Source organism: Dendrobates tinctorius, unplaced genomic scaffold (assembly GCF_039654945.1).
Source record: "Dendrobates tinctorius isolate UK_male_01 unplaced genomic scaffold, ASM3965494v1 ptg000037l, whole genome shotgun sequence".
Taxonomy (NCBI): Eukaryota; Metazoa; Chordata; class Amphibia; order Anura; family Dendrobatidae; genus Dendrobates; species Dendrobates tinctorius.
This window is the reverse complement of record NW_027361705.1, coordinates 27,941,108-27,967,424: the sequence shown is the minus strand read 5'-3', so window position 1 is coordinate 27,967,424 and position 26,317 is coordinate 27,941,108. Positions and strand designations below refer to the sequence as shown.

The 26,317-nt window shown below is 47.5% G+C and overlaps 1 protein-coding gene across 11 annotated transcripts in view; it reads left to right on the top strand.

Annotated features, from left to right (window-relative positions):
- SYT7 (synaptotagmin 7) overlaps nucleotides 1–26,317 on the top strand; it is a 596,170-nt gene that overhangs the window by 471,004 nt on the left and 98,849 nt on the right. The window lies entirely within an intron of this gene.

Genomic DNA, 26,317 nt, shown 5'->3' with positions numbered 1-26,317 from the left:
TGATTTGTAAAGGCACACACCTGTCTATATAAGACCTCACAGTGCATGTCAGACCCAATGAGAATCATGAGGTCAAAGGAACTGGGCAAGGAGCTCAGAGACAGAATTGTGGCAAGGCACACAAGTTGGCAGGGTAACAAAAGAATTTCTGCAGTACTCAAGGTTCCTAAGAGCACAGTTATCTTTATAATCCTTAATAGAAGATGTTTGGGGCCACCAGAAGTCTTCCTAGACCTGGCTGTCCAGCCAAACTGAGCAACTGTGGGAGAAGAGCCTTGGTGGGAGAGGTAATGAAGAACCCCAAGATCACTGTGGCTGTGCTCCACAGATGCAGTAGGGAGATGGGAGAAAGTTCCACAAAGTCAAGTATAACTGCAGCCCTTCACCAGTCGGGCCTTTATGGCAGAGTGGCCCGATGGAAGCCTCTCCTCAGTGCCAGACATATGAAAGCCCGCATAGAGTTTGCTAAAACACACATGAAGGACTCCCAGACTATGAGAAATAAGATTATCAGGTCTGATGAGATGAAGATAGAACTTTTTGGTGATAGTTCTAAGTTGTATGTGTGGAGAAAACCAGGCACTGATCATCACCTGCCCAATACAATCCCAACAGTGAAACATGGTGGTGGCAGCATCACACCATGGGGGTGTTTTTCAGCTGCAGGGACAGGACGACTGGTTGCAATGTAAGGAAACTTGAATGCAGCCAAGTGCAGAGATATCCTAGAGTGCTCTGGACCTCAGATTTGGCCGAAGGTTCACCTTCCAACAAGACAATGACCCTAAGCACACAGCTAAAATAACAAAGGAGTGGCTTCAGAACAACTCTGTGACCATTCTTGACTGGCCCAGCCAGAGCCCTGACCTAAACCCAATTGAGCATCTCTGGAGAGACCTGAAAATGGCTGTCCACCAACGTTCACTATCCAACCTGACGGAACTGGAGAGGATCTGCAAGGAACAATGGCAGAGGATCCTCAAATCCAGATGTGAAAAACTTGTTGCATCATTCCCAAAAAAGACTCATGGCTGTACTAGCTCAAAAGGGTTCTTCTACTCAATACTGAGCAAAGGGTCTGAATACTTATGGCCATGTGATATTTCAGTTTTTCTTTTTTAATAAATTTGCAAAAATTTCTACATTTCTGTTTTTTTCAGTCAAGATGAAGGGCAGAGTGTACATTAATGAGAAAAAAATGAACTTTTTTGAATTTACCAAATGGCTGCAATGAAACAGAGTAAAAAATTTAAAGGGGTCTGAATACTTTCTGTACCCACTGTATGTCGGAAGTAGAGATTTTTTTGGGTCAGAGAGTGTGAGTATTGCTACTTTTATTTGTGTTGAGCAGTCTGAACCCTTAAATAAAACTCTTTGATTTATGTATGACTTTAAAATGTTTATTTGCTCTGTCCACCTTTCACAACATTCAATATGGGTCCCAGCCTTGTCCTTCCGTCCTCGTAGGGCATCCTCCTCTCACCTCCTTAGCACTGTACATAATAAACATATAAATGCCCATCAGTGGCATATGATTGCATGCTGACCTGTATGTATGTATATATATGTGTATATATATATATATATATATATATATATATATATGTGTACATATATATACTAGCTGAAGAGCCCGGCGTTGCCTGGGCACATTAACTAACTGTGAACAAACTATAATGATTATATTGCACATAAAAACATTTCACATCATATATTCAACACTACAGATTTGCAACACAAATTAGCTAAGCGATTGCCCAAGTATTGATAGTATTTTATTTTCAACTCATTCAAGAGCCTTTTGATAAACAACATGTGTATCTGTGTATCTAACCCTATCCTGTGTGATAATGTCTGCTGAGCTGTGTATCTAATCCTATCATGTGTTACTGACTGCTCAGCCGTGTATCTAATCTTATCCTGTGTGATACTGCCTGCTGAGCTGTGTATCTAATCCTATCCTGTGTGATACTGACTGCAGAGCCATGTATCTAATCCTATAAGAGTCAGTGAAAAGCGGTCATAAAGGAGCGCTTAGGAAGCAACCCATGGGCAGTCAAGGATGTCAGGTCTCCACCACAGCTCCAGCCGAAAACCTCCAATGGAGGATAGGAGCAATGAGAAAATGGAAAACGGTCTTAGGAGCGCAGGAGAGAGACTCAGACAAGAGATGGGGTTAAACCACAAGGCGTTTCAACGGAGGATCCGTCTTCATCAGGTGGAAGTTTATTAATGACATAGGGGATGGGGTATTTAAATGGAAGCAGCCAATCACAACAGTCAAAACAGTCACATGTTATAATAGTCACATGTTACGACAAGATGACATCATATATTATAAAAAAAGGAGATAAAAACAACCTATATAAAACGTGAGATAAAACAGCTGAGTTAAACAAGTTTTAAATGTATAAAATGTGCAAAAAGGAGCAATAAAATAATATAGATAAAAATGAATAAAATTATTAACAGGTTAGTAGACCAGTAAAAAGACCAATAAAAAGCGAGAACCCATATTAATAATAAAAGCATGTAAAAAATAGCATCCAAGTAAAACGTACTGATGATAAAAAGACAAATAAAGTTATCTGGTCACTTTATCAATAGTTAAATTAAAACCTTCAGGGGCAAGTGTGCCAAGCTTGAATATCCAAAAGCTTTCTCTATTGATTAAACTGTTGAAGTGATCAGTCACGGGATCAGGTATGTGGTCAATAATCGTTAGTTTCAAAGTCTTTGGATTTTTTTGATGCACAGTTAAAAAATGTTTAGAAAGGCTGTGCAGGAGAAAGCCATTTTGGATATTCTGTCGATGCTTGTTCAATCTAGCATGCATCGTTTGTATGGCCGCAACCACATTCAATCAAGTATACCACAAAAATGGATTGACAGTTAACATGAAAATTAATTTTATATGGGGTACCTGTAGTGTTGGATTTAAATTCATGTGCCCCATTTAAAATGGAGGTGCAGCAAAGACATTTGGGGGCTCTACATGCCATGCATAGCAACCAGGGTTTAGAGAAATTGAGAGAGGATAGGGAGCCTGAACTCAAGGTGGTGTTGCTTGGTGCAAGAAGGTTCGGTAACGTGCGGTTTCTGCGGAATACCGTTCTAGGTCGGGGGGAATATGCTTTGGTTAAAACTGGGTCCCCTTTCAGGATGAACCAGTACTTGGTAAGGAGCTTCTTAATCAAACCATAGGATTGGTTGAAAGTGTTAACGAAACTCCATCTACCTAGATCCATACCAGAAGAACAAGTGGTTTTATTATTCATAATCTTGCTTATACAGTCTTTCTGTGTGAAAGTTTTGGCTCTCAGGAATGCATCTTGGACCAATTTTTTAGGGTACCCTTTCTGCTGAAACCGCTGTTTCAAAACATTTGCCTCCTCAATAAAGTCAGTATCCGAGCGGAAGGACGGCATAGGGGTAGGACCCATCGACATTACCCTACACGACTTGTTAGTGACTGGACTTCGAGACATGTTGATAAAGCAGGCACTACGGGACCAGGTCCGAGTGAACCCACATTTAGCTTTCTCTGAGGTGGGGAGTCAGGCGCGTGCACGAGAGCAGGAGCAGGGAATGACGGTCCCCGTGGGGAAGGTCTGCAGTGTGGAGGCCGCTGTGACTGCTGTCGGAGAGCCCCAATGGATAGAAGAGATGAAACGAGCTGAAGAACATCAGGGGCGAGTTGGCTGAAGTGAAGAGAAGAACTGAGGTCACTTCTGGACGGCCTAGTTTCAATCCCGGGCCCTGGGGGCCGGGCAATGCTCAGAGCGGCCATCCCTCACAGCCCCAGTGCTATGAGTGAAGGGAGCTGGGCCACTTCACACGAGAGTGTCCTCGGCGTGGGAGGCACCCACCCTGGCCGCTGTTAAACTGGAGGGCTCCGGGCTGGGGGGACGCCGCTCGGAGCCAGAAGCCACGACATGGGGTGGTGGAAGTCCCGGAGATCTGGTCGCAAAGTGTCCGGTGGTATGGGCAGAAGTCGAGGGCCGTGCCGTATGGTGCCTAGTGGACAAGGGGTCGCAAGTAACGACCCTGCCTGCAACTTACTTTTGACCAGCATTTCCCTGAGGCAGTGAGACCCCAGTGGGGACCCATGATAAAACTGGTAGCCGCCAATCAATTACCGGTCCCTGTCACCGGGGTGGTTTGGGTGCAGATGACGCTGTGTGTCAAATCCCTCGGACGCCGGGGAGTGGTCCTGACTCATGGAGAAACCAATGACAAAAATCCAGTTATCCTGGGCATGAACATCCTGCGGGAGTTTAGCAATTTACTCCTCAATGACCCCACGCAAGAGACTGTGAACCAGTGGGGTTTCCGCACGCCCCAAGGGCAGGTCTTCCAGCAGTTGGTGTGGGAGGCGCGAGTACTCCAGGACTGCCAGGAGGGCGAGGCACTGGGCAAAGTCATTGCACCAGCGGCTCCCCTGCTCATACTGCCCCCTGGGCAGACAGTGGTGGCCCTGCCCATCCGGGCCCCGGTGCCTTTGGAGGGTGTGGAGATGCAGGTGGAGCCATGCTACTCGGAACGCCTGCCTCCTGGCACACTGGTGGCCCGCTCCCTGGCCACTGTGCGGAAAGGGACCGTCCTGGTGTGCTGTGTCAACCTAGAAGACCAAGACATCGTCTTGAGGCCCCTGGTCGAGATGGCCAAGCTGGTGAGGCCGTTGGAAGAGGTGCTGCCAGCCCCTACGGTCCAATTGAAGGTGCAACTCGAGGACCCTTGGGCAGTGACTATTCGAACTCTGCAGGCTGCCGAGTCCTCGACTCAGGAAAAGTCCCGAAACATCCTGGAAAGAATGCGGGCTGAACTCTCTGGCCTGGCTCCCGCCCAACTTCTCCAGGTAGAAACACTACCAGGACAGTATCACGGGGTATTTGCTAGCCACGAGGATGATTCTGGATGCACCACAGCCATCACGCACGGAATTCCCACGGCAGGAACGGCCCCCATACGGACAAATTCCCCCACAACTATACCAGGAGGTAAAAACTTTACTGGCCCAAATGCTGCAGAAGGAGGTCATACGAGAGAGCCAGAGCCCCTGGGTGGCTCCCATCGTGTTGATCCGCAAAAAGGATGGCACCCTGCGGTTCTGCATGGACTATAGAAAGCTGAATGCCTGTACCATCAGACTCGTACCCGTTGCCTCGTATAGAAGAATCCCTGTCCGCCTTGGGGAAGGTGAAGTACTTTTCAACGTTAGATCTGGCCAGCGGGTATTGGCAGGTGCCGATGTCGGAAGAAGACAGGGCTAAGACGGGGTTCATTCTTCCTATGGGACTGTTCGAGTTCAATCGAATGCTGTTCGGGCTGGCCAATGCCCTGGGGACCTTTCAGCGGCTGATGGAGCGGTGTCTGGGAGATTTCAACTTCGAGGCCACGCTGATATACCTGGCCGACATAATCATCTATGCCGCCACGTTTGAGGACCACCTGCGGCAGTTGGGGCAGGTGCTTGGCCGGCTGCAGAAGTACGGGTTGAAGGTGAAGCCCCAGAAATGCCACCTGTTTCGCGCCCAGATTGAATATCTGGGGCATGTCGTCTCTGCCGAGGGTGTTACACTGTCCCTGGAAAAGGTTGCTGCCATTCAGGGATGGCCTACCCCCGAGACGATAAAAGATGTGCGGGCCTTCCTGGGGCTGGCTGGATACTATCATCGTTTCATAAAGAATTTTGCACGCTGGGCCCGAGCCCTGCAGGACCTGCTAAAGGGGGCTCCTGCCGGGGTGAATGGACAGAAAATCGAGTGGCAACAACCGCAAGAAGAGGCCTTCTGAGACCTTAAGGCTGCGCTCTCGGGTGCCCCAGTGTTAGCTTATGCGGATTTCTCGCAACTGTTCATACTACACACCGACAGGAGTCTCCATGCGCTAGGGGCTGTATTGTCACAAGTTCAGGACAGCCGGGAGAGAGTGATCGCGTATGGTAGGCGATCACTTCATGACTCTGAGCGAAACCCTGACAATTACAGCTCCTTTAAGCTCGAGCTCCTCGCGGTAGTGTGGGCCATGACGGAGCGGTTCACAGAGTACCTGGTGGGCTCCGAAGTAGTGGTGCGGACCGACAACAACCCACTGGCCCACCTGGAAAATGCCAAATTGGAGGCTCTGGAGCAGCGATGGGTGGCCCGGATGGCCAAGTTCAACTACAAGATCATCTACAAAAGAGGAGCAGAAAATGTGCACGCGGATGCCCTCTCCAGGATCTGGCACACAACGCCAGGGAAAAGTCAAGACGAATTGGAAAGAGAAGAGACACCGTATACCCTCACCGCCGCCGTGCTCACAGCTGCCACGCAAGAAGGACCCCCAAGGGGTGTGCCGGAGCAATCACGAGACAGATGGATCCAACAGCAGCAAGAAGATGAAGAAATTGGGCTCCTACGCTGATAGGTGACCACCGGCAGACTACCCACCGACGCCCAGAGACATTCTTCATCTCAGGATATGTTGCTGATGCTATGTCAATGGGAGAAACTAGTCATCAGGAAAGGACTGTTGTATCGTAAGACATTATCACGGGCGTCGTCTGCAACAACTTGGCAGGCAGTCGTGCCCAGAGCCCAACTCAGTGAACTGGCAGGGGAAGCCCACGAAAAGGGGGCTCACTTCGGAGTCCAGAAAACCTTGCAATGGTTGCAGCAGATAGTTTACCATCTGCGCTTGCACGCTGCTGTGAAAGAAACTTGCCGGGCCTGCCGCCTACAGTTGTGGCCAAAAGTATTGACATCCCTGCAATTCTGTCAGATAATACTCAGTTTCTTCCTGAAAATGATTGCAATCACAAATTGTTTGGTATTATTATCTTCATTTAATTTGTCTTAAATGAAAAAGCACAAAAGAGAATGAAGCAAAAATCAAAAACATTGATCATTTCACACAAAACTCCAAAAATGGGCCAGACAAAAGTATTGGCACCCTCAGCCTAATACTTGGTTGCACAACCTTTAGCCAAAATAACTGCGACCAACAGCTTCCAGTAAACATCAATGAGTTTCTTACAATGCTTTGCTGGAATTTTAGACCATTCATCTTTGGCAAACTGCTCCAGGTCCCTGATATTTGAAGGGTGCCTTCTCCAAACTGCCATTTTTAGATCTCTCCACAGGTGTTCTATGGGATTCAGGTCTGGACTCATTGCTGGCGACCTTAGAAGTCTCCAGTGCTTTCTCTCAAACCATTTTCTAGTGCTTTTTTAAGTGTGTTCTGGGTCATTGTCCTGCTGGAAGACCCATGACCTCTGAGGGAGACCCAGCTTTCTCACACTGGGCCCTACATTATGCTGCAAAATTTGTTGGTAGTCTTCAGATTTCACAATGCCATGTACATGGTCAAGCAGTCCAGTGCCAGAGGCAGCAAAGCAACCCCAAAACATCAAGGAACCTCCGCTATGTTTGACTGTAGGGACCGTGTTTTTTTCTTTGAATGTCTCTTTTTTTTCTCCTGTAAACTCTATGTTGATGCCTTTGCCCAAAAAGCTCTACTTTTGTCTCATCTGACCAGAGAACATTCTTCCAAAACATTTTAGGCTTTTTAAGGTAAGTTTTGGCCAACTCCAGCCTGGCTTTTTTATGTCTCGGGGTAAGAAGTGGGGTCTTCCTGGGTCTCCTACCATACAGTCCCTTTTCATTCAGACGCCGACGGATAGTACGGGTTGACACTGTTGTACCTTCGGACTGCAGGGCAGCTTGATCTTGTTTGGATGTTAGTCGAGGTTCTTTATCCAACATCCGCACAATCTTGTGTTGAAATCTCTTGTCAATTTTTCTTTTCTGTCCACATCTAGGGAGGTTAGCCACAGTGCCATGGGCTTTAAGCTTCTTGATGACACTGCACACTGTTAGCGCGGGTGGTCGGGAGCGGGAAACTCCGAGAGTGGACCCTCTGGACCGTGGCACCGAGGGGCCCCGGGCGAGCTGCCAGGTGGAACCGACCCCTATACAGGGACCGTTAGGAGCAGGCCCAGGGGTTCGAGTACCACGGTAGCCGGTACTGAGAGGGGCGGCTCAGGATGGACCGGAGTAAGACTGAGACTGGAGTTGGACGGCAGGAGCACTGAAGACAGGACTGGAGTAGGACGGCAGGAACACAAGGCAGGGCTGGAGTAGGACGACAGGAACACTGAAGGCAGGACTGGAGTAGGTCGGCAGGAACACAAGGCAGGACTGGAGAAGGTCGGCAGGAACACAGGTAGCGAGACTGAGAAGCTGCTGTGAGGAGCAGCCGAGCCAGAAACTGCAGCAGCAGTGTGTGCACGATGGAGCGAGGCCAGAGTGTCAGGAAACACAATGATCAGGTGCCTCCCTCAGGGGGAAGCGGCCTGATATGGCCCCGTCTGGTCAGCCATTGGTCCACAGGTGCTTCCGGGTTAGGGCACAGCCGGAGCATAAGAAGCAGGAAGGAGGCGCGGCCGCGGCCTATGGCGCATGCGCATAGCATGCAGGGAAGGCATCGGTCGCGGACCTGTCTCAGGTGACCGCCGCGGCCGTCGGGTGGAGAGAGGCTGCGGCGTGGGAGCGGAGGGCGACTGCAGCGTGGGAGCGGAGGCCGGGTGAGTATGGCGGAGCGGTGTAACAGTACCCCCTCCCCTAAGCCGCCCCCCCCGGAGGTTAACAAGAAACCTCTTGAGGATACGGGGAGCATTAATATTCTCCCGAGGCTCCCAGGATCTCTCCTCAGGACCAAAGCCCTTCCAATCAACGAGAAAGAAAGTCCTACCTCTAACCCTTTTCACAGCGAGGATGTCCTGTACTTCAAAAATGTTGTCAGCCCCCACCGGCTGAGGACCAAGATCAAGCGAGGAGTGGAAACGATTCAGCACCACAGGCTTCAGGAGAGAGACGTGAAAGGTGTTCGGGATCCGGAGCGAAGCAGGCAACCTCAATTTGTAGGCAACTTCGTTAATACGTCCCAGAATTTCAAACGGACCAATGTAGCGTGGACCCAACTTGTAAGAGGGCAGTTTTAGCCGGACGAATTTGGAGGAGAGCCAGACCTTGTCGCCAACACGATACGGAGGAGAATCCAACCTCTTTTTGTCAGCATAGTTCTTCATCTGATCAGCGGATCTCTTGAGTGATGTATTGGTCTCAGCCCAAATCTTAGAAAATTCCGAGGACAAGGCATTGGCCGCGGGTACCTCAGAGGCAGGGGGTTATCGGAAGAGGAACACCAGGATGTCTGCCAAAAACAATGAAAAACGGAGACTTGGCCGAAGACTGACCAGCATGGTTGTTATAAGCGAACTCTGCCCAGGGGAGTAAGTTGACCCAATCGTTCTGGTGGGCGTTAGAGAAGTGGCGTAAGTATCCCGTAAGCGTCTGGTTGGTACGCTCTACTTGTCCGTTGGACTGTGGATGGTAGGCCGAGGAGAAGTCGAGGGAAACGTTCATGAGCTTACAAAGCGAACGCCAGAACTTGGAGGTAAACTGAACCCCTCGGTCAGACACAATGCGTCGAGGTAGACCATGAAGCCTGAAGACTTGATGAATGAAGATTTTGGCCAGCTCTGGCGCTGAGGGAAGACCCGGCAGAGGGATGAAGTGAGCCATCTTGGAAAAACGATCCACCACCACCAGGATGACTGTGCAGCCCGCAGAGCAGGGTAGATCGGTGATGAAATCCATGGCGATGTTCTCCCAAGGAACCGTAGGGACAGGCAACGGAAGCAACAAGCCGGACGGAGATCTCCGTGGCACCTTGTTTTTTGCACAGGATGGACAAGAAGCCACAAAGTCGAGTACATCTTGGCGAAGTGAGGGCCACCAGTAGTGACGTTTGATAAGGTCAAGAGTCTTCTTAGTTCCGGCATGGCCGGCCAGTTTAGAGGAGTGCCCCCATAGAAGAACCTTTTGCTTGAGATTCTCTGGCACAAGTGTCTTGCCAGGCGGAGGAGTAAGCCAGTTCACTGGAGCCACGGTGATGATCCTAGTGGGATCAATGATATGTGACGGTTCCTCCGTGGATTCGTGTGGTTGGAAGACCCTGGACAGGGCGTCGGCTTTGGAATTCTTGTTGCCGGGACGGAATCGGAGCTCGAAATCAAATCGGGCAAAAAATAAAGACCATCTGGCCTGGCGAGGGTTTAGTCTCTGGGCAGACTGGAGATAGGTCAGATTCTTGTGGTCCGAGAAGATGACAAAAGGATGTACAGCTCCTTCCAGGAGGTGGCGCCATTCCTCCAAGGCCAACTTGATAGCCAAAAGTTCCCGGTCACCGATCGAGTAGTTACACTCGGATGGAGAAAAGGCCTTCGAGAAGAAGCCACAAGGGTGCAGGCGACCGGAGACGGTTCTCTGGGACAACACCGCCCCGGCACCAGTCGAGGAAGCGTCCACCTAGAGTACAAAAGGTCGATCGCTCTCAGGGCGATGCAGGACCGGAGCCGTGGAGAAAGCCCGTTTTAGAGTCAGAAAGGCCTGCTCTGCCTCAGGAGACCAATCCTTGGAAGTAGACCCTTTACGGGTGAGCACAGAAATGGGTCTTGTGATCGCGGAGAAGTGGGAGACAAATTGCCGGTAATAGTTGGCGAACCCGAGGAATCGTTGTATCGCCTTTAATCCGACGGGGCGAGGCCATTTGAGGATGGCAGACAACTTCTCGGGGTCCATCCTTAGACCAGCGTCGGAGATAATGTATCCCAGAAATGGCAGAGAGGTCTGTTCGAAGAGACATTTCTCGATCTTTGCATACAGACGGTTCTCCCGAAGCCGCTGAAGCACCAGGCGGACACTCTTTCTGTGGGACGAGAGGTCCGGCGAGAAGACGAGGATGTCGTCTAAGTACACGACCACACAGGAGTACAAGAGGTCCCAGAAGATCTCGTTGACGAACTCTTGAAAGACTGCAGGAGCATTGCAAAGACCGAAGGGCATGACCAGGTACTCGTAATGGCCATCTCGAGTGTTGAAAGCGGTCTTCCACTCGTCACCTGCACGGATACGGACCAGATTGTAGGCTCCTCTGAGGTCCAGCTTGGTAAAGACCCGAGCCCCTCTGAGACGGTCAAACAGTTCTGGAATGAGTGGAAGAGGGTACCTGTTCTTGATGGTAATCTCATTCAAGCCCCTATAGTCAATACATGGCCGAAGAGTCCCGTCCTTCTTTTTGACGAAGAAGAACCCGGCTCCTGCGGGCGAAGAGGATTTCCGTATAAAGCCTTTGGCGAGGTTCTCTCGGACGTACTCAGACATGGCGGTGGTCTCCACGGGAGACAGAGGGTAGATTCTGCCCCTTGGAGGGGTTGAACCAGAAACAAGTTCAATTGGGCAGTCAAACGGCCGGTGTGGAGGGAGGACCGCTTCCTTCTTATCAAAAACATCGGCGTAGGAGCTGTAAGCTGGAGGAAGACCCGGGAGGTCTGGAGGTGACCGTGGAGCGGCCGCCAGGCGGACAGGAATCAGACAGCGAGCTTGGCACGGGTGCCCCCAGCGGAGTATCTCCCCAGAAGACCAGTCGAGAACAGGCTGATGAGTCCTTAACCATGGAAGACCGAGTAGAATGGTGTGAGAGAGCTTAGGTAAAACATAAAAGGCTATCTTTTCTCGATGTAAGGCTCCGATTTGTAATTCCACCTCTTCAGTGACTAAGGTGACGGACACCTGTAGCGGTTTGCCATCCACGGTGGCAATCTGAATTGGGTTAGGTAGAGTGACTACAGGAATTCGGTATTTGTCTACCTCCTCCGGCCGAATGAAGTTACCCACTGAGCCCGAATCCACGTAGGCCACCTCGGAACCACGCCTCCCTCCTGAAACCAAAAGCACAGAAATCGTAAGGGGTTGAGAGGAATCATCATCATCACCTAGGAAGGCCTCTCTTACCTGACCTAGGTGGAGTCGTTTCCCTGTCTCTTAGGACAGGTGCGGATATAGTGTGACGAATGACCGCAATAGAGGCACAGACCTTGTGCCCGTCTCTCTCTCTGACGTAACTTGGCCAACCTGAGATGATCTATCTGCATGGGCTCACCCGAAGAGAGGGAAGAAGATCCGACTGAACGTGAGCTGGCCGACTGAGTGAAAGGAGAAACTGACCTGGAGGAGCGCCTGTCTCTCACTGACTCCCGAGCGCGCTCCAGGAAGCGCAGGTCAATGCGGGTAGCCAGCGAGATAAGGTCCTCTAAGGTGGACGGGGTATCTCGACCTGCGAGTTCATCCTTTATTTTACTAGAAAGACCGCGCCAGAATGCCCCCACCAAAGCTGCGTTATTCCAGCCGAGCTCGGAGGAAATAGTGCGAAAGCGAATAGCGTACTGTCCGACCGTGAGAGAGCCCTGGTGTAAGTTAAAGAGTGACTCAGTGAGAGAGGCTAACCGGCCCGGCTCATCGAAAACCTTACGAAACGTATCCAGGAAAACCGGGAGACTCGAAACGACCGGGTCGTCACGTTCCCAGAGCGGGTTTACCCAAGAAAGGGCCTCTCCCTCCAGATGGGACATGATGAAGGCCACTTTGGCCCGGTCCGAGGGGTATTGCTGCGGCAGCCATTCAAAGTGGAGACTACACTGATTTAAGAACCCCCTACAGAGCTTGGGATCCCCAGTGAAACGAGGCGGCTTGGCGAGGCAGGGCGTCGGAGGAGCAGTAGACGCAGGGGGAGGTGTCGGCACTGCAGCGGCAGCCTGGAGGGCCGACAAGCGACTATCAAAGGAGGCCATGTAGGACAAAATGTGGGTTTGAGTATCTTGCTGCTGACCCAGCTCCTGTTGGAGACTGGCCAGCTTAGTGGCATTTCCAGGATCGGCCACCTGTAAGGCCGACAAACGGGTGTCCATTGACTTCATGATTGACATAATGCGCCCCTGATTCTCCCGTAGGAATAGCAACTCTTTCTGGGTAGCAGCCGTAGTACCGGCGGAGTCCATGGCCTGATCGTACTGTTAGCGCGGGTGGTCGGGAGCGGGAAACTCCGAGAGTGGACCCTCTGGACCGTGGCACCGAGGGGCCCCGGGCGAGCTGCCAGGTGGAACCGACCCCTATACAGGGACCGTTAGGAGCAGGCCCAGGGGTTCGAGTACCACGGTAGCCGGTACCGAGAGGGGCGGCTCAGGATGGACCGGAGTAAGACTGAGACTGGAGTTGGACGGCAGGAGCACTGAAGACAGGACTGGAGTAGGACGGCAGGAACACAAGGCAGGGCTGGAGTAAGACGACAGGAACACCGAAGGCAGGACTGGAGTAGGTCAGCAGGAACACAAGGCAGGACTGGAGAAGGTCGGCAGGAACACAGGTAGCGGGACTGAGAAGCTGCTGTGAGGAGCAGCCGAGACAGAAACTGCAGCAGCAGTGTGTGCACGATGGAGCGAGGCCAGAGTGTCAGGAAACACAACGATCAGGCGTCTCCCTCAGGGGGAAGCGGCCTGATATGGCCCCGTCTGGTCAGCCATTGGTCCACAGGTGCTTCCGGGTTAGGGCACAGCCGGAGCATAAGAAGCAGGAAGGAGGCGCGGCCGCGGCCTATGGCGCATGCGCATAGCATGCAGGGAAGGCATCGGTCGCGGACCTGTCTCAGGTGACCGCCGCGGCCGTCGGGTGGAGAGAGGCTGCGGCGTGGGAGCGGAGGGCGACTGCAGCGTGGGAGCGGAGGCCGGGTGAGTATGGCGGAGCGGTGTAACACACACGGTAGACACAGGAACATTCAAGTCTTTGGAGATGGACTTGTAGCCTTGAGATTGCTCATGCTTCCTCACAATTTGATTTCTCAAGTCCTCAGACAGTTCTTTGGTCTTCTTTCTTTTCTCCATGCTCAATGTGGTACACACAAGGACACAGGACAGAGGTTGAGTCAACTTTAATCCATGTCAACTGGCTGCAAGTGTGATTTAGTTATTGCCAACACCTGTTAGGTGCCACAGGTAAGTTACACGTGCTGTTAATTACACAAATTAGAGAAGCATCACTTCGAACAGTGCCAATACTTTTGTCCAACCTCTTTTTTATATTTGGTGTGGAATTATATCCAATTTGGCTTTAGGACAATTCTTTTTGTGTTTTTTCATTTAAGACAAATTAAATGAAGGTAATAATACCAAAGAATTTGTGTTTGCAATCATTTTCAGGAAGAAACTGAGTATTATCTGACAGAATTGCAGGGGTGTCAATACTTTTGGCCACAACTGTATGCGAACTAGCTAAACCACCCGCACAACGGGCCTCGGTGCAAACGATAGTGACTTCAGCACCCCTTGAGCTCTTGTCGATGGACTATGTGACCATTGGCCCTGCATACCAGGGGTATGAGCATTGTCTCATCATGGTGGATCACTTCACCAAATTTGCCGTGGTAACCTCCACCTGAGATTAAACTGTGGAGTCAGCCACCTATGCAATCTGCAAGACCTTTATCCAAGTGTACGGCTGCCCTCAACGGATACATTCAGATTAGGGAGCATGCTTCCTGGGGAAGGTCATGGAGGAGCTGCATTGTCTCTATGGAATCAATAAATCTCGGACCACACCATACCACCCACAGGGAAACGGGGCCTGCGAGCGCTTTAATAGGGCACTAATTCAAATGTTGTGAACCCTGGAGAGTGACCGGAAGGCCCGCTGGCCTGAGTATGTCCCTGAACTAGTGTGGGTCTATAACAACCGGGTGCACCGAATTACTGGCTATACCCCCTACTCACTGCTATTCGGGCGAGAAGGCAAAGGTATCACTGAGGTAGAACTAAACCCGGAGGAACCCCAACTCTGGTCTGGAGTGTCATCATGGGTCCGAAACCACCGACACCAGCTACAGACCCTTCACCGCATCGTCCAGACAAAACTCCAGGACCAAGAGCACCCAGGGGGGACTCTACCTCCACCCACCGACTTTCAGACTGGGGATCAAGTACTCGTACTAGACTAGCACCCCCAGATCAAGCTAGAACCCCGGTGGGAAGAGAGTCCTTACCAAGTATTGTGCCGAATAATCCCCGATGGGCCTGTGTACGAGATACTACCTGAAAGGGACGGGGTACTTCCCACTCGTACTGTGCACCGTAATATGTTGCGGCCCTGTACATCCAACGATCCCGTGCAACCCAAACCCACTCCTCAGGCCCCCGAACCAATGCCCATGGTCTGGGACCTAGATGATGAAGAAGATAGCCCATCAGTACAAGCGGGCCATCCAAGGAACAATATCTCAGCAAGTCACGCCAGCCCACCAGAATCGGCCAGTCCACCACCGGCCACCACCCCAGAAAGCTCCACCACAGTCGAACTAAGATGCTCCGAGCGGTCAACAGCCGGCAAACCCCCCGAACGCTACTAACCGGATCAGTTCGTATGGCAACAGGAACTTTTGTCTCAAAAGGCCAACCCGAACCTACCAAGACCCTCGCCCGAGGACTGGCGAGCATACAGGATGGGGGGAGTGTAGGAGGAGAGGCCTCCGCCGAGGACCCGGGCCGGAACTGAGGGGACCGTCTTCCAGGTTCCTGGGGTATCTGTTTCCAGGAAGCAGAGCTAGGGGATGGACTGCTGAGACTAACAGTGCAGTTGGGGGAGGGGTCCAGAGAAGAGGGGCGGAGAGGGCCAGACTGTGTGAGTCAGCAGAACGAGGGAGAAGGAGGTGGAAACTTGGGGAGGGCCAGAGAGCGAGAGCCACAAGCAGCTTCCAGAGAGAATAAAAAAGCCAGCTCACCTGAAGACATGTCTTGTGGGAAGCCCGGACCACGGGCAGTCATCACGCAATAGCCAGAAAAAAAAGGAGAGAAGGTCCAGTTTCACAAAAAAAAGACCAATTTATTGTTTAAACATAAGTCCAGAACAAAGAACAAAATTCATTCACATGAGTGACAGATGGTGGATTATGCGTTTCGAACAATAGCTTGTTCTTTCTCAAAGCACAAAAGCCACAAAATTTTGCACAGTCACACGTCTGGACCCCGAGAGGGTCATAGGCTATGTTGTGAGGTGAAATTTTAACCCTGCACATTCCAATTCACCAAACAATTTTGCCCCATGTACATAATGGAGAAAAAGTGTATGTATGTATGTATGTGTGTATGTCCGGGATTGGCATCCCCACCGACGCAGCTACAGCCACAAAATTTGGCAGTCACACGTCTGGACCCCGAGAGTGTCATAGGCTATGTTGTGAGGTGAAATTTTAACCCCGCGCGTTCCAATTCACCAAACAATTTTGCCCCTATCTACATAATGGGGAAAAAATGAAAGGAAAAGTGTTGGAGGCAAATTGACAGCTGCCAGATGTGAACAAGGGGGACTGAAAGAATGAGAGCGATATAACCAAAGAGTATATACCGTACAGTTGCTAAGGTGGGGCCCTGACATGGAATACTCACCACACACGGCGATATGAACACACACAAAAAGTGCCACACACTGCCACGTGCTTCAACACATATACCACCCTCAGCACAAAAGTCGTCACTCAAAACTTGCCACGCTGTCCTAGAGCTGTTTAAAAGATGAAAAATGAGCTGTGATTGGTTGCTATCAGCAACAGTTTTCTTTGTAGACAGTTGTGGTAACTGAGGCCTGTTATTCTTATCATTTCTATGGTGTTATTGTCCTTCTGTAAAGCTAGAAATAACACAATTTATTACCGTGCCAACACAGACCACCCTCTGACACAGACTGCAGGGGAGCCCAGTATCACACAGGATAGGATTAGATACACGGCTCAGCAGTCAGTATCACACAGGATAGGATTAGATACACGGCTCAGCAGTCAGTATCACACAGGAGAGGATTAGACACATGGCTCAGCAGTCAGTATCACACAGGAGAGGATTAGACACATGGCTCAGCAGTCAGTATCACACAGGAGAGGATTAGACACATGGCTCAGCAGGCAGTATCACACAGGATAGGATTAGATACACAGCTCAGCAGGCAGTATCACACAGAATAGTATTAGATACACGGCTCAGCAGTCAGTATCACACAGGATAGGATTAGATACGCAGCTCAGCACACAGTATCACACAGAATAGTATTAGATACACGGCTCAGCAGACAGTATCACTCAGAATAGGATTAGATAAACGGCTCAGCAGTCAGTATCACACAGGATAGGATTAGATACGCAGCTCAGCACACAGTATCACACAGAATAGTATTAGATACACGGCTCAGCAGACAGTATCACTCAGAATAGGATTAGATGCACGGTTTTTATGTGCAATATAATCATTATAATTTATATATATATATATATATATTACATTATACAGTCATATGTAAGTTTGGGCACCCCTATTAATGTTAACCTTTTTTATTTATAACAATTTTGGTTTTTGCAACAGCCATTTCAGTTTCACATATCTAATAACTGATGGACTCAGTTATATTTCTGGATTCAAATGAGGTTTATTGTACTAACAGAAAATGTGCAATCTGCATTTAAACAAAATTTGACCTATGCAAAAGTATGGGCACCCTTATCATTTTCTTGATTTGAACACTCCTAACTACTTTTTACTGACTTCCTGAAGCACTAAATTGGTTTTGTAACCTCATTGAGCTTTGAACTTCATAGCCAGGTGTATCAAATCATGAGAAAAGGTATTTAAGGTGGCCACTTGCAAGTAGTTCTCCTATTTGATTCTCCTATGAAGAGTGGCATCATGGGCTCCTCAAAACAACTCTCAAATGATCTGAAAACAAAGATTATTCAACATAGCTTTTCAGGGGAAGGATACAAAAAATTGTCTCAGAGACTTAACCTGTCAGTTTCCACTGTGAGGAACATAGTAAGGAAATGGAAGATACAGGTACAGTTCTTGTTAAGCCCAGAAGTGGCAGGCCAATAAAAATATCAGAAAAGCAGAGAAGAAGAATGGTGAGAACAGTCAAGGACAATCCACAGACCACCTCCAAAGACCTGCAGCATCATCTTGCTGCAGATGGTGTCACTGTGCATGGGTCAACAATACAGCGCACTTTGCACAAGGAGAAGCTGTATGGGAGAGTGATGCGAAAGAAGCCGTTTCTGCAAGCACGCCACAAACAGAGTCGCCTGAGGTATGCAAAAGCACATTGGGACAAGCCATTTACATTTTGGAAGAAGGTCCTGTGGACTGATGAAACAAAGATTGAGTTGTTTGGTCATACAAAAAGGCGTTATGCATGGAGGCTAAAAAACACAGCATTCCAAGAAAAACACTTGCTATCCACAGTAAAATTTGGTGGAGGTTCCATCATGCTTTGGGGCTGTGTGGCCAATGCCGGCACCGGGAATATTGTTAAAGTTGACTGTCACATGGATTCAACTCAGTATCAGCAGATTCTTGACAATAATGTGCAAGAATCAGTGACGAAGTTGAAGTTACGCAGGGGATGGATAATTCAGCAAGACAATGATCCAAAAGACCGCTCCAAATCTACTCAGGCATTCATGCAGAGGCACAATTACAATGTTCTGGAATGGCCATCCCAGTCCCCAGACCTGAATATCATTGAACATCTGTGGGATGATTTCAAGCGGGCTGTCTATGCTCGGCGACCATCAAACTTAACTGAACTGGAATTGTTTTGTAAACAGGAATGATCACAAATACCTTCATCCAGGATCCAGGAACTCATTAATAGCTGCAGGAAGCGACTAGAGGCTGTTATTTTTGCAGGAGGATCTACGAAATATTAATGTCACTTTTATGTTGAGGTGCCCATACTTTTGCACCGGTCAAATTTTATTAAAATGCAGATTGCCCATTTTCTGTTAGTACAATAAACCTCATTTGAATCCAGAAATATAACTGAGTCCATCAGTTATTAGATATATGAAACTAAAATAGCTGTTGCAAAAACCAAAATTGTTATAAAGAAAAAAGGTTACCATTAATAGGGGTGCCCAAACTTTTACATATGACTGTATATGACATTATATGTAGATTATAACATCTGTAAAGCGCTGTGGAATTAGTGGTGCTGTATAAATGAGTAAAATAAATTAAAAAATAAAATATATATAAAGGTGCACGTTACGTAATTGAGCCTTCTTTCCCAAAAGTTGCCTACAGATAGACTTTACCTATAGGTAAATGTAGCACTAGTTGCATTAACTTCTGCTATTTCAGCAATGCAAACAGTATGGAGGTCACCCTGACAATCCTCAATGTTGCTAGATTAATGCTGAATCAATAGGCAGTCACTGAAAAAAAATGAAGTAGAGGGAACTGATTTGTTCTTGGCGTAACTCCAGACCATACGAAGTAGAATAAACTTCTAAAAAGTTAAAAAAAAAAAAAGTAAATAGAAAATATCTATATTAAATCTTTTGAAAAGTTAAAAAGACAGGCAGGAGGTGGAGAAAATGAACTTAAAGACGACAGGATAATAGCAGTGGAGGGATTAGTACAGTTGTTTAGCCTGTGAGTGACAGTGAGTATGTGTGGGCACATGTGTGTGTAAACCTGACTTACCGGTAGAAAAAGACTGATTTGCCCAGTTCTTACTGAACTATTAGTGATAAAACTATTAGTGATAAGAGCATTGGTTATTAATATTATCAATATTTGAAGGACGAGACATCGTTTCTGATGACCAGTGGTACCGGACAACAAACATCACTTTAAAAGCTCATGCAAATGGCCTTATTTTCCCTCGTAGTGCGTTCTGGCAAGGCATCGGATCACACTCAAACCAATGTTATTTTATAGGGCTGTGGACATGTCTGCTCTCCACAATCCCGGAGTGTCTATCAGCCATATCCTCCTTCTTCTCCTCTCGCTTCCTCAAACTCAATGTTGACAAATCTGAACTGATCATCTTTCCCCCATCTCACAGATCTTCCTTACCCGACCTATCTATAACAATTGATGACACCACGCTTTCCCCCGTACCAGAGGTCCGCTGCCTCGGAGTAACCCTTGACTCTGCTCTGTCCTTCAAACCGCACATCCAACCTCTTTCCACCTCCTGTCGCCTCAAGCTCAAAAATATTTCCAGAATCCGTCCCTTCCTCAACCCTCAATCTACTAAAATGCTTGTGCATGCCCTCATCATCTCCCGCCTCGACTATTGCAACATGCTTTTCTGTGACTTCCCTGCTAACACCCTTGCACCTCTCCAGTCCATCCTTATCTCTGCCGCCCGACTAATTCATCTCTCTCCTTGCTACTCCTCCGCTTCTCCCCACTGCAAATCTCTTCACTGGCTCCAATTCCCTCAGCGTATCCAATTCAAATGACTAATACTGACCTACAAGGCCATCTATAACCTGTCTCCTCCATATATCTCTGAACTAATCTCCCGATATCTTCCCTCACATAATCTCCGGTCCTCCCAAGACCTCCTTCTCTCCTCCACACTTTTTCGCTCCTCACCCAACCGCCTCCAAGACTTCTCCCGAATATCCCCCATCATCTGGAATTCTTTGCCCCAACATATCCGGCTATCAACCACACTCTCGGATACTTCAGACGGAACCTGAAAACCCACCTCTTCAGGAAAGCTTACAGCCTGCAATGATCCCGGCTGCCTCCTCACCACTACTGGAGCTACCGCCTCACCATCACTGGAGCTGCTGCAACCCTACAACCTACTGTCTCCTTCCCCACCATCCTGTAGAATGTAATCCCGAAAGGGCAGGGTCCTCTCTTCCCTCTTTATCAGTCTGTGATTGTTAGTTTGTTTACTGTAAGTGATATCTGTAATTTGTATGTAACCCTTTCTCATGTACAGCACCATGGAACCAATGGTGCTTTATAAATAGATAACAGTAATAATAATAATAATAATAATAATAATAATAATTGTACAATAAGATTTGAGGATCTGACCGGGGATCATGACCACAGTCGAGTCTACTCCGGTCTGGTACCCATCCGTCTTCTCCCTGGGACACCCCTGGCAATTGACCAGTTTCTGATTTTCTAATGCAGCCAGACTGAGATTAATGTTGTCTGAGGGACGGACATCGTGAATGAGAACAACCCCTTTAAATGTGCCTACTAGGCCATTGGTAGAGATGGTGAAATTTCTATTCACATTTTGAAGAATGAATGGAAAATGGACTTGGTAAAGGTTTCGTTCATCTGTATTCATGGCAGGACTCAAGTACCAGAATAGAGATTTGCAGAGAATCACAGCGATTTGCATAGAATTTTTATAGATCTACTCATCTCTAGTGGTCAGCAAAGAATATACGGCGTAGAGGGGTAATTAGTCCTGATGGGGAATCTGAAACCTGAAAACAATAACAAGCAATTCATCTTTTTCCTGATATGAAGCTATTTCTAGAATAGTGGATGCAGATAGTGTTTCTGCAGCATTGATAAAACAGATTAAATATCTCTGGGATGTGAAATCCAAACCAAGCCTTGGAAAACTAAATGCATTCATTTTACCAGCAGCCATGGTGAGAAGCAAACTGTACGTGCCAGATCTCCATAAGTAGCATTCTGCGAGGGTTCGCTAAATGAGATGCAGAATATTTTATACATTCTACATTTCTTAACTTCATATTAGTTATTTGTAGTTAATGAAGCTAGAAAATGTAGAGAATGGTTGAGTTGTATGGGCCCCAAAGCTGATTGTGGACCCGGGCCCTATACCCATCAGCTTAATCTGATGTACAAGCCTCAGTGGTGTTGTCATGTTTTGTTTTTTTCCCCAAATGCATGACTAGCGATCTGTTGGATGCTTTTCCAATCTCTTTTTATTTTATGCAAGTGTATTTTCTTATGTTTTCTGTATGTAATTATGAGGTGCCGATAAAGGGGTTATTAGGCCTTTTGTTCAGTCTTTGTGACTGCAAACTTGTGAATCCTCACATTGTGCACAGTGCGCGTTGTAAGGATTCTTCAGTGCAGTGTCCACAAGTATGTGATTTGCATATACAGTGGGTACGGAAAGTGATCAGAACCCTTTACATTTTTCACTCTTTGATTCATTGCATCCATTTGGTAAATTCAAAAAAGTTCATTTTTTTTCTCATTAATGTACACTCTGCACCCCATCTTAACTGAAAAGAAACTGAAATGTAGAAGTTTTTGCAAATTTTATTAAAAAAGAAAAACTGAAATATCACATGGTCATAAGTATTCAGACCCTTTGCTCAGACACTCATATTTAAGTCACATGCTGTCCATTTCCTTGTGATCCTCCTGGAGATGGTTCTACTCCTTCATTGGAGTCCAGCTGTGTTTAATTAAACTGATAGGACTTGATTTGTAAAGGCATACACCTGTCTATATAAGACCTCACAGCTCACAGTGCATGTCAGACCAAATGAGAATCATGGGGTCATGAGGTCAAAGGAACTGGCCAAGGAGCTCAGAGAAAGAATTGTGGCAAGGCACAGATCTGGCCAAGGTTACAAAAGAATTTCTGCTGCTCAAGGTTTCTAAGAGCACAGTGGCCTCCATAATCCTTAAATGGAAGAAGTTTGGGACCACCAGAAGTCTTCCTAGACCTCGCTGTCCTGCCAAACTGAGCAATCATGGGAGAAGAGCCTTGGTGAGAGAGATAAAGAAGAACCCCAAGATCACTGAGGCTGAGCTCCACAGATGCAATAGGGAGATGGGAGAAAGTTCCACAAAGTCAACTATCACTGCAGCCCTCCACCAGTCGGGCCTTTATGGCAGAGTGGCCTGACGGAAGCCTCTCCTCAGTGCCAGTCATATGAAAGCCCACATTGAGTTTGCTAAAAAACACAGGAAGGACTCCCAGACTATGAGAAATAAGATTCTCTGGTCTGATGAGACAAAGATAGAAGTTTTTGGTGATAATGTTAAGTGGTATGTATGGAGAAAACCAGGCAGTGCTCATCACCTGCCCAATACAATCCCAACAGTGAATCATGGTGGTGGCAGCATCATGTTATGGGGATGTTTTTCAGCTGCAGGGACAGGACGACTGGTTGCAATTGAAGGAAACTTGAAAGCGGCCAAGTGCAGTGCAGAGATATCCTGGATGAAAACCTCTTACAGAGTTCTCTGGACCTCAGACTTGGCCGAAGGTTCACCTTCCAGCAAGACAATGACCCTAAGCACACAGCTAAAATAACAAAGGAGTGGCTTCAGAACAACTCTGTGACCATTATTGACTGGCCCAGCCAGAGCCCCGACCTAAACCCAATTGAGCATCTCTGGAAAGACCTGAAAATGGCTGTCCACCAACGTTCACCATCCAACCTGATGGAACTGGAGAGGATCTGCAAGGAACAATGGCAGAGGATCCCCAAATCCAGGTGTGAAAAACTTGTTGCATCTTTCCCAAGAAGACTCATGGTTATACTAGCTCAAAAGGGTGCTTCTACTCAATACTGAGCAAAGGGTCTGAATACTTATGACTAGAGATGAGCGACTTTGCCTTTTTTAGGGTCGAGTCGGGTTTCATGAAACCTGACTTTCTCAAAAGTCGAGTCGATCGAAATCGGGCGACTATCGTTAAAAGTCGAAGGTCCGACTGAAGCACGAAACCCAATGCAAGTCAATGGGGAAGCAAAGTTGGCAGGGAGTGGAGGACAGTAAACACACCTACATGCTGGACTGCTTTTTTAAAGTGCGCGAAATCTCTCTCTCTCTCTCTCTCCCCGGACGCTGCACATGTTATCTCGTTGCCCACAGTGTACGTCCTTGCTCATTGGCTGAAAAAAGCCACGTGCAAGCATTTTGTGAAATCCGACTTTGGCGCTCAGGTCGCCGACCGCATGGCCGACCTCACGCTATGGTCGGGTTTCGCTCGGCGAAACCCGACTTTGGCAAAAGTCGGCGACTTTTGAATCTGACAGACCTGTTTCGCTCCATTCTACTTATGACCATGTGATATTTCAGTTATTCTTTTTTCATAAATTTGCACAAGTTTCTACATTTGTGTTTTTTTCAGTCAAGATGGGGTGCAGAGTTTACAATAATGAGAAAAAAATGAACTTTTTTGAATTTACCAAATGGCTGCAATGAAACAGAGTGAAAAAATTAAATGGGTCTGAATACTTTCTGTACCCACTGTATGTGAAGACTTAGCATTTGTATGGGGTGTGATGGGAAACGGATTCTGAAATAATGTTGAAACATTAAATCACATGTAATTTGCATCCCATAAGCCAAAAGCTTAATGATGACACATCTGCATTCTAGACTTATCTGGCCATATAAATTCTGCAATACCCTGATTATTGATTGACATTGACTCAGTCTATGAAGACATTGTGAACTGGCACAAATATTCTCACCAGGCAACATCTCACCTTTGTAGGCTTAGACAGATGGGGCCATGCTTACTCCCAATATTACTGGCACCCTACAATTCAATTATTATCCCTTGTGTGTTGCCTTTTAATCCATGCTCCATGATGCCGCTGAGGCTCTCCCCGATTCTCAAGGAACAGGTTCAGTGGAGCAGTGTGGGGGTAGTGAGACGGAAATCCTGAGTGTTATTTCATGTGACAGCCCCCAGCGGGGAGACCCAGTGGTCGTCCGTGAGTGAAACGTTACTATAAATATAGAGAAAAGGAAGAGTTCAGTGGAAACGAGAACATCTTCCTATCCACGGGGATTTGTGGTCATTCCCTCCTGTTGACCACAAGCAGAAATAAACTAGTAGCCGTGAACAGAATTTGCCATTTTGCTGCCAATCAGCCAAAGAAATGAAAAAACCAAGTTGATATGAACCCATTAATTGTAAAAATTAGTGACAAATATTTCAAGGTTTGGGATTTTCCAAAATGAAGTCTGCTAATTTCAGATACAGGTCTGATAGCTAGAACCTAGAAGACGACAGAAAGAGAGGAAAAAAGCTCATTTCTGGATAGTTTAACTCATTAACTCTGAGACACTGAAACTGATTACAAAGGAATGGGTCTCGTAGGAGTCGACGGAGATAGAAGTCGTCTTGTATTGCTTGGCTGGGAAATAAGCGTGATTGTATTGCAGGGTACAGGTGCGCCATGACATTTCGCGAACATCACATATGAGCACAGTAGTTGGGCAGATCATTAGCTCTCTACACAGATATTTCGCTTTAATGCACTTTACCACGAAGTGCTACTATAATGAAACATCTCATACTGGGTTATGAGGGCTTAGGAATTCAAGCAGAGTCTACTTAAAAATAAATGAAACTCAATAATGTTGACATAGAAAATGAGACGGATGTTGTAAGAATTACAGACCCAAGCAATATATGGTTTATTTCCTCAAATGATCTTCCTATGACTATCCCTCTCTGACCATACATACTATAGCCTGAATTTAATTAGAGAACATGGGCATTTGACCAGAACCTCACCACCTAGAAGACCTAGGAGGCCTCCCTGAGCCATCGTCTATCCCAAACCAGGTCACTCAAAGGGAGCTGGGGATTTGCCTGTCCGACTCGTATCCTGTACGGCCCAGTCCCCACCAGCTTTTTAGAGTCAAACGTACGTGGTTGAAATAGGTTTCTTGTAAAGGATTTCCTTGATTGCCGGTTGAGTAGCGCTCTTCCTTGATGGTTATTTGAGGCTTCTCTGAGCCACTGGCCTGATCTGTGCGCTCTCCCAGTGTAGCCATATGCTGCCCTACAGCGTTGGAAGAACAGTGGGGGTAGCCGGGATTAGGGGCTGCGCACTTAATCCATCCTGACCGGCCTCAGCGCAGCACTTACAAGCACAGTAAGAAAAAGCTTGTAAACACTGTGCATATTTGGCCTTCGCTCCTAGACAGCAAAAGTGGTCGGGTCCCTTGGCAACAAATTATAGATATTAAACAAAAAAGAATTTATACACATCAGCAGAACGTCATTATATGTAGAAGTTTTAAGTAAACTTTTTTTTACGTAATTATCCACATTCATGTAGATGAGAATAACCCTTGGTCTACATCCCTGTCTTCCATAGACTTCAGCAGAAAGAACCATGTGCGCACATCCACCTCTTCTGTTTATGCAGTAGTTGCAATGGGGAGGTGGCTTGTGGGGTCCGATCTCCAGAATGACCCTAAGAGACATGACACACTATCACCATCAATCACATTATTTCTAAGTTAGTCCAGAAAGCCTCCAATTACTCGCCTCCTCTAGGTTGAGTCAGATTTCATCAAAGTTTAATAGGTTTCCTGCCAGGATTTGGATATATTAATCACATTATGTGTTGACTTGTTAAAATAAACCTGCAGCTCATTGGTACTGCACAGCCCTGTATAATACTAGTTTCCTTCACTACCTATAATAGTACATTGAACAGTTAAATACATTTCTATCATATTTTATGACTGATGCAGTATTCTATAGATTTAATGAAACAAATGGGAAGCGTGTAGCACAGCCGGTTCCTACATGCATTGTATTATTATAAGTGCTTTAATATGTCTTCTATATTTGCTTTCAATGAAATTATAGAAGGACATTGATGTAATTAG